This window comes from Grammomys surdaster, unplaced genomic scaffold (assembly GCF_004785775.1).
Source record: "Grammomys surdaster isolate TR1022 unplaced genomic scaffold, NIH_TR_1.0 259, whole genome shotgun sequence".
NCBI classification, from domain to species: Eukaryota; Metazoa; Chordata; class Mammalia; order Rodentia; family Muridae; genus Grammomys; species Grammomys surdaster.
Window position 1 is genome coordinate 2,011,802 of NW_021604700.1, and position 9,060 is coordinate 2,020,861.

Below are 9,060 nucleotides of genomic sequence, written 5' to 3' on the forward strand. Positions count from 1 at the left end.
AAGCCAGACCCAGCTTTCTGCCCTCCTCCGGGGGAGACGGAGCTTAAGGGAGGCTTAGTTTGTCTGATATGAGCTGAGCCTGGCAAAAGGACACTTCAATCTAGACTCTGGGTTCTGAAGTAACAAGGAGGCTAAATCTCAAGATACAGGCAGAACTGAGATGACTTTGCACCCTGGTGGTGGCAGTCCCTTAGTCCCAGCACTTGGAAAGCAGAGATAGGTAGATCTCTGAATTGGAGTACATCCTGGTCTACAGAGCGAGCTCCAGGATAGCCAGGGCTACACAGAGAAATCTTGTCTTGGAGGGGAAAAAAAAGATGACTTCACAAGAATCCCAGCCCCACAAAATGTTCAGTTTTCCAAAGCACATGGGTTATGTGAGGTTCTACTTCAAAAAACAAACACAAAGACTGTCAGTGATGCTTTCAATCCCAGTAATCAGGAGGCAGAGACAAGTAGATTTCTGAGTTGGAGGCCACCCTGGTCTACAAAGTCCCAGGACAGCCAGAGCTACATAGAAAAACCCGTCTCAAAAAATAAAACAAACAAACAATCTCAAAAGAAAACAAAAGAAGTCAGGTGTAAAATAATGTTTTAAGTGTGTCTGGATACAATTTAAGTTATACATTATTTCCTTACCAAAAAATCTGCAAATGTGAGGCTGGAAAGATAGCTCTGAGGTGAAGAGCACTTGCAGCTTTTCCAGGGGACCTGAGTTTAGTTTCTAGTACCCAAGTCAGGTGACTCACAACTGCCTGTAACCCTAACTCCAGGGAATCCAGTCTTCTTCTGGATTCTTCAGATATCCACACAATATGCGAACACACATACACACACATGCATACACATGTACATGTACTCACACATGACACAGACATACACACATACATGTACACATATACACTCACATACAAACATGCACACTCACACACAAATAAAAATAAAAGAGTCTATAAATAGGCTTGGGAGATGGCTCGGTGGGTAAAACACTTGCTGCCTAAACCTCATAAACTGAGCTCAGTCCTCAGGATCCATATGGTGGAAGGAGAGAACTGACTCTCATAAGTTGTACACACTTGCACACATGCATGCATCCATGCACACACACAAACACACTAAATAAATATAGATACATATTTTATTTAAAAAATGGTCAGCTGGGCGGTGGTGGCGCATGCCTTTCATCCCAGCACTTGGGAGGCAGAGGCAGGCGGATTTCTGAGTTCGAGGCCAGCCTGACCTACAGAGTGAGTTCCAGGACAGCCAGGACTACACAGAGAAACCCTGTCTCGAAAAACTAAAAAAAAAAACAAAAAAAACCAACAAAACAAAAACAAAAAAACAAACAAAAAACTAAAAAAAAAAACCCTAAAAAATAAAAAAAAAATGGTCTATGAATAACTCAGTAACTCAAAAAAGATTTAAGAGAGAACATAAATACTATCCTCAAAAAATTCAGCATGTCCACAGGGACCCAGCCCCAGACCAAATGTGATGAGGCTGGTTTGACTATTGGTGTTTACTGTCTTGCTTGTTCCTTGACTATTTGCACCTATTGTATTGCTAGTTCCTCAACCTAGAACTGACCTTAATACATGCATGTAATCAAAATGGTATAAAAGCAAAAAGGAGGAGGGAGTAGGATAGGGGGCTCTAGGGAGGGGAAATGGGGAAAGGGGATGACATCTGAAATGTAGATAAATAAAATATCCAATAAAAAATTTAAAAAGTAAAAACAAAAACAAACAAACAAACAAAAAAACGATTAAAGCAGCAGGAATAACTGTCCCTCCATTGTTACCGGCTGCACACTATGCGACAGGGCCTCTCACAGAGCTCCAGTTATGCAGTAATAACTATAATTCTGGAAACTAGGGGAATTGTAGGTAAATTCACAACTGTGCTTAGAGCTAACACCTTCATAAAGTGTGTTCTTATAAAGTGTGTACTTGATAATGTGTGTACTTATAAAATATGTTCTTATAAAGTGTGCTCTTATAAAGAGTGTACATCAAGTGCCATGCTGACTGTGCAAAGTCACTTCACTTTCTCTCAGAAACAATCCTCTGAGGAAACTACCGTTATCTCCATCCTATACACAGGAAAATAGAGGCGTGGCACATTTTAATACTCTCCTGAGTCATCTCACAAGAGCAAGCAGGGAAAATCCACACCCTTCATCTCTTCATTTGAATTGGCTTCTTACAATTGATACTTGATATCTTGAATATAATATTTGTATTTAAATAAAAGAAGAAAAGGCTGGAGTAAGTCAAATGGTGAATGTATCCATTGTTCTGTGGTAAGACTCTTCAGTTGTGGGCTGGAGAGATGGCTCAGTGGTTAAGAGAACCCTCTGCTCTTCCAGAGGTTCTTAGTTCAATTCCCAGCAACCACATGGTGGCTCACAACTATCTGAAATGGGATTTGATGCCCTCTTCTGGTGTGTCTGAAGACAGCTAAAGTGTACTCATATAAATAAAATAAATACATCTTTTTAAAAAAAAATAACAAGAATCTTCAGTTACTCAACATGCTTGAATAAAAAAAGATGACTTCACGGCCTAGTGGAGGTGGTGTATGCCTTCAGTCTCATCACTTGGGAAGCAGAGGCAGGTGGATCTCTGAGTTTTAGTACAGCCTGGTCTCAGAGCAAATTCTAAGACAGCCAGGAATTTATCACATATGGCTGCCTTAGAAGAAAAAAAAAGTTGACTTCACAAGAATCCAACCCACAAAAAGTTCAATTTTCTAAAGCTCATACGGACACAAAACACGATAGCAGTGATGGGCACTTTCAAGCTCCCTACTGACTTTATCCCTAGGTTCTTCCTTCCAAGATACATTCTGTAGAGCTTGGGACACAGCTCAGTGGTAGAGTATTTGCTTGGGATGCCCAAGACTGTGGATTTAGTCTCCAACAACACAAAAGCAACAATGAAAAGAGAAAAGCACATTCTGTGTTTCGGATTATTTCTTTTGAAAGATTAGTTTCTATTTGTGTATGCAGACAGTGCACAGGTATTTGCTGAAGCCAGAGAAGGGTATCGGATTAGGTGGAGCTGTAGTTACAGGCCTTGTGAGCTGCCTGATGTGGATGTGGGCGGGGAACTGAACTCCAGTATTCTGCAAGGTTAGCAAGTCCTTCTAACTGCTGAGCCATCTCTCCAGCCTCGCACACCATCTACTGCTGTAACATTAATAATCACAGCCAGAAGACTTCATACTTGCAAAGGCTGAGAATAGAAAACAAATCCTATAGGCATAGATTCTTCCAGTTTCACTGTGTGTTATGCATTACTTTATCACATATGGCTGGACCTTAAAACAGATGTGTTTTAGATGAGAAAGAGGCTATCTGTGGTGGCCAAGGCACAGAAAAGTGTCCTTTGCTTGAAAGTACAGAGGCCTCACTGGGGGAGCTTCAGAAGATCCCTTTAAAGCTAGTTTTTCTTAGAGTAAAAGTTTTCTAAACATCTTTCAAATGAACTTGAACTCTGCTTCTTAATCTCTAAGTTTTTTTAAATTTCTGGCTTTTGAATTGCAATTATTTTCATCTTCAGTAAAACTCGTTTTTTTTCCTGAGTAATTTTTACTTAAAATACTTAAAGTGAAGTATTCCCGGAAACACAGCTCTGATATGTAAATATTAACATTTACACAATTCCCATTTGCTCAGTCTCATCTGGAATTCAGAGAGCACACAGAATTCAGCAACACATTTTTGTCTGCCATCTGCTTTCTCTTAAATGAAACTTTAAAAACTTACTCTTCCAGGGCTCCACAGGCTTCACATGCACAGAACTCAGAGTTCATCCCCAGCACCACATAAAGCCAGGTGTGGTGCTGCAAGCTGTGGGGATTAGCTTTTGTCAGTCTGACACAAACTAGACTGATCTGGAAAGAGGGAAATCTCAAGTGAGAGATTGACTCCACTAGATTGGCCTGTGGGCATGACCATAGTATGGGTGGGAGTACGGGGGTCAATTGCTAACTGATGCAGGAGGAGGGCCCAGCTCACTATGGACGGCGCCACCCATGCTCAGGTGGTCCTGGATTGTATAAAAAGACAGGCTGAGCAAGCTATGAAGAGCAAACCAGTAGACAGCATCCGTCTATGGTTTCTGTTTCAGTTCCTGCCTCCTGTTCCTGTGTTGAGTTTCTGCTTTAGCTTCCCTCAGTGATGAACCATGCCAAACAAAGCCTCTCCTCCCCACAGGTTACTTTTGTTCAGTTTCTAATCACAGCAATAGGGCAGCAAACTGAGCCATGATCTCAGCACTAGAGAAGTAGAAGAAGCAAGAGGTCTTCAAGATCATCCACAGACACAGAGTAGGTTTGAGACTGTCTCAAAACAAACAACACAAAACAAAATCCAACAAAACCTCCAATTATTCTTTCAATCACATTTAAATATTAAAAATAATTTCAGTTTAATGATGCACACTTAAGGACAATTTTCCGTGTTAGTTCCATATAAATTACAGTCATTTTCAACTACATTTATATATTTTTAAAAACTTTAAAAATTATTATTATCATTATTATCATTATCATTATTCTCTCTCTCTCTCTCTCTCTCTCTCTCTCTCTCTCTCTCTCTCTCTCTGAAGGTCAGAGGACATAAAACTATGGAAGAATGTTCTGCCCGTTTTCCTGTACCCTCCCCCGACCATGCCATAAAAGTGCTGGGATGACGGACTTGAGCTGCATGGGCTTTTTTTATAGGGATTTTAGGGCTTACATTCAGGCCAGCCTAGGGTGGCAAGCATTTTACTTAATGACTCATTCCTTTCTCTATGAGAAATTTTATGTAGGAAATGATCAAGTGGCACCTAATAATATGGCTACCCAAATGGCCCTCTATAAGACACTCCCAAGAGTTACTTCATCTATTTAACTTTCCGGGAACATGCTTTGAGGGTTTAATTACATTCTGAACACTCATCTAGGTGCTGGAGAGAAAACCAATAAGATGAAGACATGAAGTCCTCCTTTGCCAAGGACCAGCCTTGGCTTGCAGAGGGTTCCTGAGAAGTCAAATTGTGGGTCCAAGCTGGTGGCCTTTGTTCTGCTGTGATGATTTTCCAGACTGTGCTCCTCTCCCCCCACCCCTCTCTCTCTTCCCCTCTCCTCCTTCCCTCCCTCCTTCTCCCTCTCCCTTTCCCTGTGTGTATGTGTGTGTTCTGCTCTGCACTAGACAGCTTTTTCTTGCTATTCTAAAAACTCTATGCTTGAGACATCTAGCTTTCTGCTTGGGACAGCTCTCTCTGCTTATAAAAATTCTAAAAGCTCTCTGAATAGCTCATGGGTTTTTTTGGCCAAAGTCAGAAAAACTGCTATAGAAAATTCTTGGATCTTCTGACCAAGTCAAAAATCTTGTTAGAAAAATTCTAAAAGTAATTCTTGGGTTTTCCAATCAAAATCAGAAAGCCAGAAAAAATTCTAAAAGAGCTGCATTCGCTCTTCATACAGCCTTCTCTGGATAGCTGCTGGAAAACATTCCAAAAGAGCTCTGTCAGCTCTCTAAGTAATTCTTGGGAAAAATTCTAAACGAACTATGAAAAAAAAAAAATCTAAAGGAGCTGTGTTCTCTCTCCATGGATTTCCCAACTAAAATCAGAAATCCTGTTAGAAAAAATTCTTGACGAACGTTTTACTCTCCAGATAGCTCAGCTCTTTTTCCTCCCTTTTTAGAAAAATTGGTTATTTATTTACATTTCAAACGTTGTCTCCCTTCCTGGTTTTCCCTCTGCAAACCCTGTATGCCATGCCACCTTGCCTCTGTCTCTATGAGAGTGCTCCCCCATCCCTGTTCAAGCTCCAGACCCTCTGTACATCTCTCCTGTCTCCTCCCATACCTGATCCTGCCCTCCTTTTCCCTCCCCTCCAGGTCCTTCCCTCCCTTTACCTCCCATGATTACTTACCCTCCCCACCACCTTTCTAAGCAGGACTAAAGCATCCACAGTTTGGTCTTCTTTCTTGAGCTTCATATGGTCTATGAGTTGTATCATGGGTATTCCGATCTTTTGGACTAATATCCACTTATCAGGGAGTCCACATCATGTCTTTTGTGACTGGGTTACCTCACTCAAGATGATATTTTCTAGTTCCATCTATTTGCCTACGAATTTCATGAAGTCATTGTTTTTAATGACATCTCAGCTCTTGCTAGAGAAAAATTCTATTACTTTCTGCTAGCTCATCTCATGCAGATCAAAAGCCCAGTTTTCTATTTACATATTAATTCAGTTATTTATTCCAGGTTCTCTTTGAATTATCCTATGAATCAGCATCCCATGACACCAACCTCTTGATTTTTAGGAGACAGTAAGCACACATTTTCTTTTCATTGTAAAAGAATTTAGAGATCTGCCTGCCTCCATTAAACAGGGACCATAAACTAGCTGGTTGGGGCCTTGTCCTGAGATTCCCATTTCTGTGTCTCCTGGGCGTAACCTCGCTCTGTCCCAGGCTGACTCTGAAATCAGGAATCTGCCTTTGTAAGCATAAAGAAAAAACTTAGCTGGGTGGGGTCTCCTGTGATCACCACCCCCTAAATCTCTTTATCTCCTTCCTTTTTATCTTTCTGATAAGTTGGCTCACAGCACAGCTGTGTTTGATCCTTTAGATTTGTGAAGAAGCTCTTCCTAGAATTCATGTTGTATCCTTACTTTTTGAGAAATTATATATTTTTGAACCCATGATTTTAGAGTTCTTTCCCACAGCCTTAAGGGCTGTCCTGTAGGTCCCAGCATTTGCCATTTTGCTGAATAACAGCCATACCTTTGCATCCCAGACAGACTCTTGCTGTCTCTGATTATTATGGAGTCATTAACGTTAACAGGGAGGGCATTCCTTGGAAAAATGTGAAAATATGTACATTATTATAGAAACAAGCCCTACACCTACAGCAGCCATTGACATTCATGGAGGCCCATGCCTGCTGGCCCTGTCCCAGGAGCAGGAACCATGTCATTCTGTCCCCACCAAGGCCTTGCTGCACTCCTTCAGGTTCTCCAGCTGGTGGGACTATTGTGGAACCTTTAAGGGGTAGGGCATAGCTACAGGAAGTAGACTGCTAAGGAGGTGGGCTTTGAGAGTTGTAGGTTGGCTCCATTTCCAGCCTAGGCTCCCTGCTTTGTTGTCTACCAAGATGTGATAAACTTCAGTGAAAGTTCCCATTGCCAGGACTGTAGCCCCAGCCCTCTTCACTCTCTACCCTCTCAAGCCGGCCCAATATAAATCTCTCCTCTCTTAAATTGCCTCTTAGATATTTTGTCATAACAATGACAAAATTAACTAATGCAGGGTGAATCTGTGCTCATAACTCATGTTTCCTTGTTCAAGAGTGCGGTTGTGTGGTGGTTTGAATGAAAATGGCCCCCAGAGGCTCATAGAGAGTGGTGTTACTTGAAAGGATTAGGACCAGTGATATTGGTCCAGGTCACTGGAGCGGGGGTGGGGGGGTGGGGGAATGGGGGTGGTAAGCTTTCAGATGCTCTCTCTTCCTGCTGCTGCTGATACAGATGCAGAACTCTTGGATTCTTCCCACCATGAAGAAACCTCATGAATTCTAAACCTCTGAATTCATAAGCCAGCCCTAAATAAATGTTTTCTTTATAAGAGTTGCCTTGGTCAAGATGACTCTTCACAGCATTGGAAACCCTAACTAAATCATAGAGGACAAATGTATAAACAGTAAAATGCACAGATAATAATGAATACAATTGGGTGAGTTTTTTTTTTTTTAACAACTTTACACACTAATGTAACCAACACCCTAATAAATGCATAGGAAATTCCCCCAGCCAATGAATGCTGGAAAATGTTCATCATCCTTAGCCATCAAGGCAATGCAAATCAAAGCTACACTGAGGGCCTTGGGGATATAGCTTGGTGATAAAAAGCTTGCCTGCTGTAAACAAAGCCCTGTGTTCAAGCCCAGCACCATTAATTATCAATTAAAAAAAAACTACATTGAGATTTCATGTCATTCCAGTCAGAACAGCAATCATTATGAAAACAAACAACATATGTTAGCAAGGGTTGGTGGGAGAAGGAGCCCTGAAAAGCTGGTGATTTCTCAAAAAGCAAGAATTACTGTACACACTGGTTTTGTGTGTCAACTTAACACAAGCTAGAATCATCAGAGAAGAAGGAGTCTCACTTGAGGAAATACCTCCAGAAGATCTAGCTGTAAGGCATTTTCTCAATTAGTGATCAATAGGGGAGGGCCCAGCCCATTGTGGGTGGCACCATCCCTTCGCTGGCGGTCTTGGGTTCTATAAGAAAGCAGGTTGAGCAAGCCATATGAAGCAAACCAATAAGCAGCATCCCTCCATTGTCTCTGCATCAGCTCCTGCCTCCAGCTTCCAGCCCTGTTTGAGTTCCTTTCTTGACTTCCTCCAGTGATGGAGTATGATCTGGAAGTATAAGCCAAATAAACCCTTTCCTCTCCAACTTGATTTCTGGTTATGGTATTTTGTCACAGTAATAGAAACTCTAACTTAGACAGTTACCACAGGCTCCTGCTATGTCATACCCAAAGGAATAACAGTTAGCATACAATAGAAATATTTGCACACTAGTAGTTATTATAATGCTAGTCATGATAAACAAGTTATAACATTCACCTATGTGCCCAATAGGTAAATGGATAAAGTAATATGATATTATTCTTATAATACCAGTGCTTGGGTGGCTAAGGCAGAAATCTCCATGAGTTTGAGGTCAGTCAGGTTCTATAGTTCTAGTCTATAGAGTGAGACCTTGTCTTAAAACAAACATACAAAATAAAACAATAACAACAATCACTTGAGTTATGATTTTTATTGCTGTGATAATACACCATGACAATGAGCAACTCGGGGAGGAAAGGGTTTATTTCACCTTATGCTTGTAGGCAATCATCTCGGGGAGTCAGGGCAGGAACCTGAGGCAGGAACTGATTCAGAAACCATGGAGGAGTGCCCCTACTAACTTGTTTCTCATAGTTTGCTCTTTTTTTTTCTTTTCTCTCCTCTCCTCTCCTCTCCTCTCCTCTCCTCTCCTCTCCT

At 41.3% G+C, this 9,060-nt stretch overlaps 1 non-coding gene across 1 annotated transcript; it reads right to left on the bottom strand.

The window, feature by feature from the left end:
• Window positions 1-5,406: 5,406 nt before the first annotated feature.
• Window positions 5,407-5,466, bottom strand: LOC114627873. Its single transcript, XR_003712410.1, has one exon. It is a non-coding gene; the product is annotated as a U7 small nuclear RNA (small nuclear RNA).
• Between the last annotated feature and the right edge of the window lie 3,594 nt (window positions 5,467-9,060).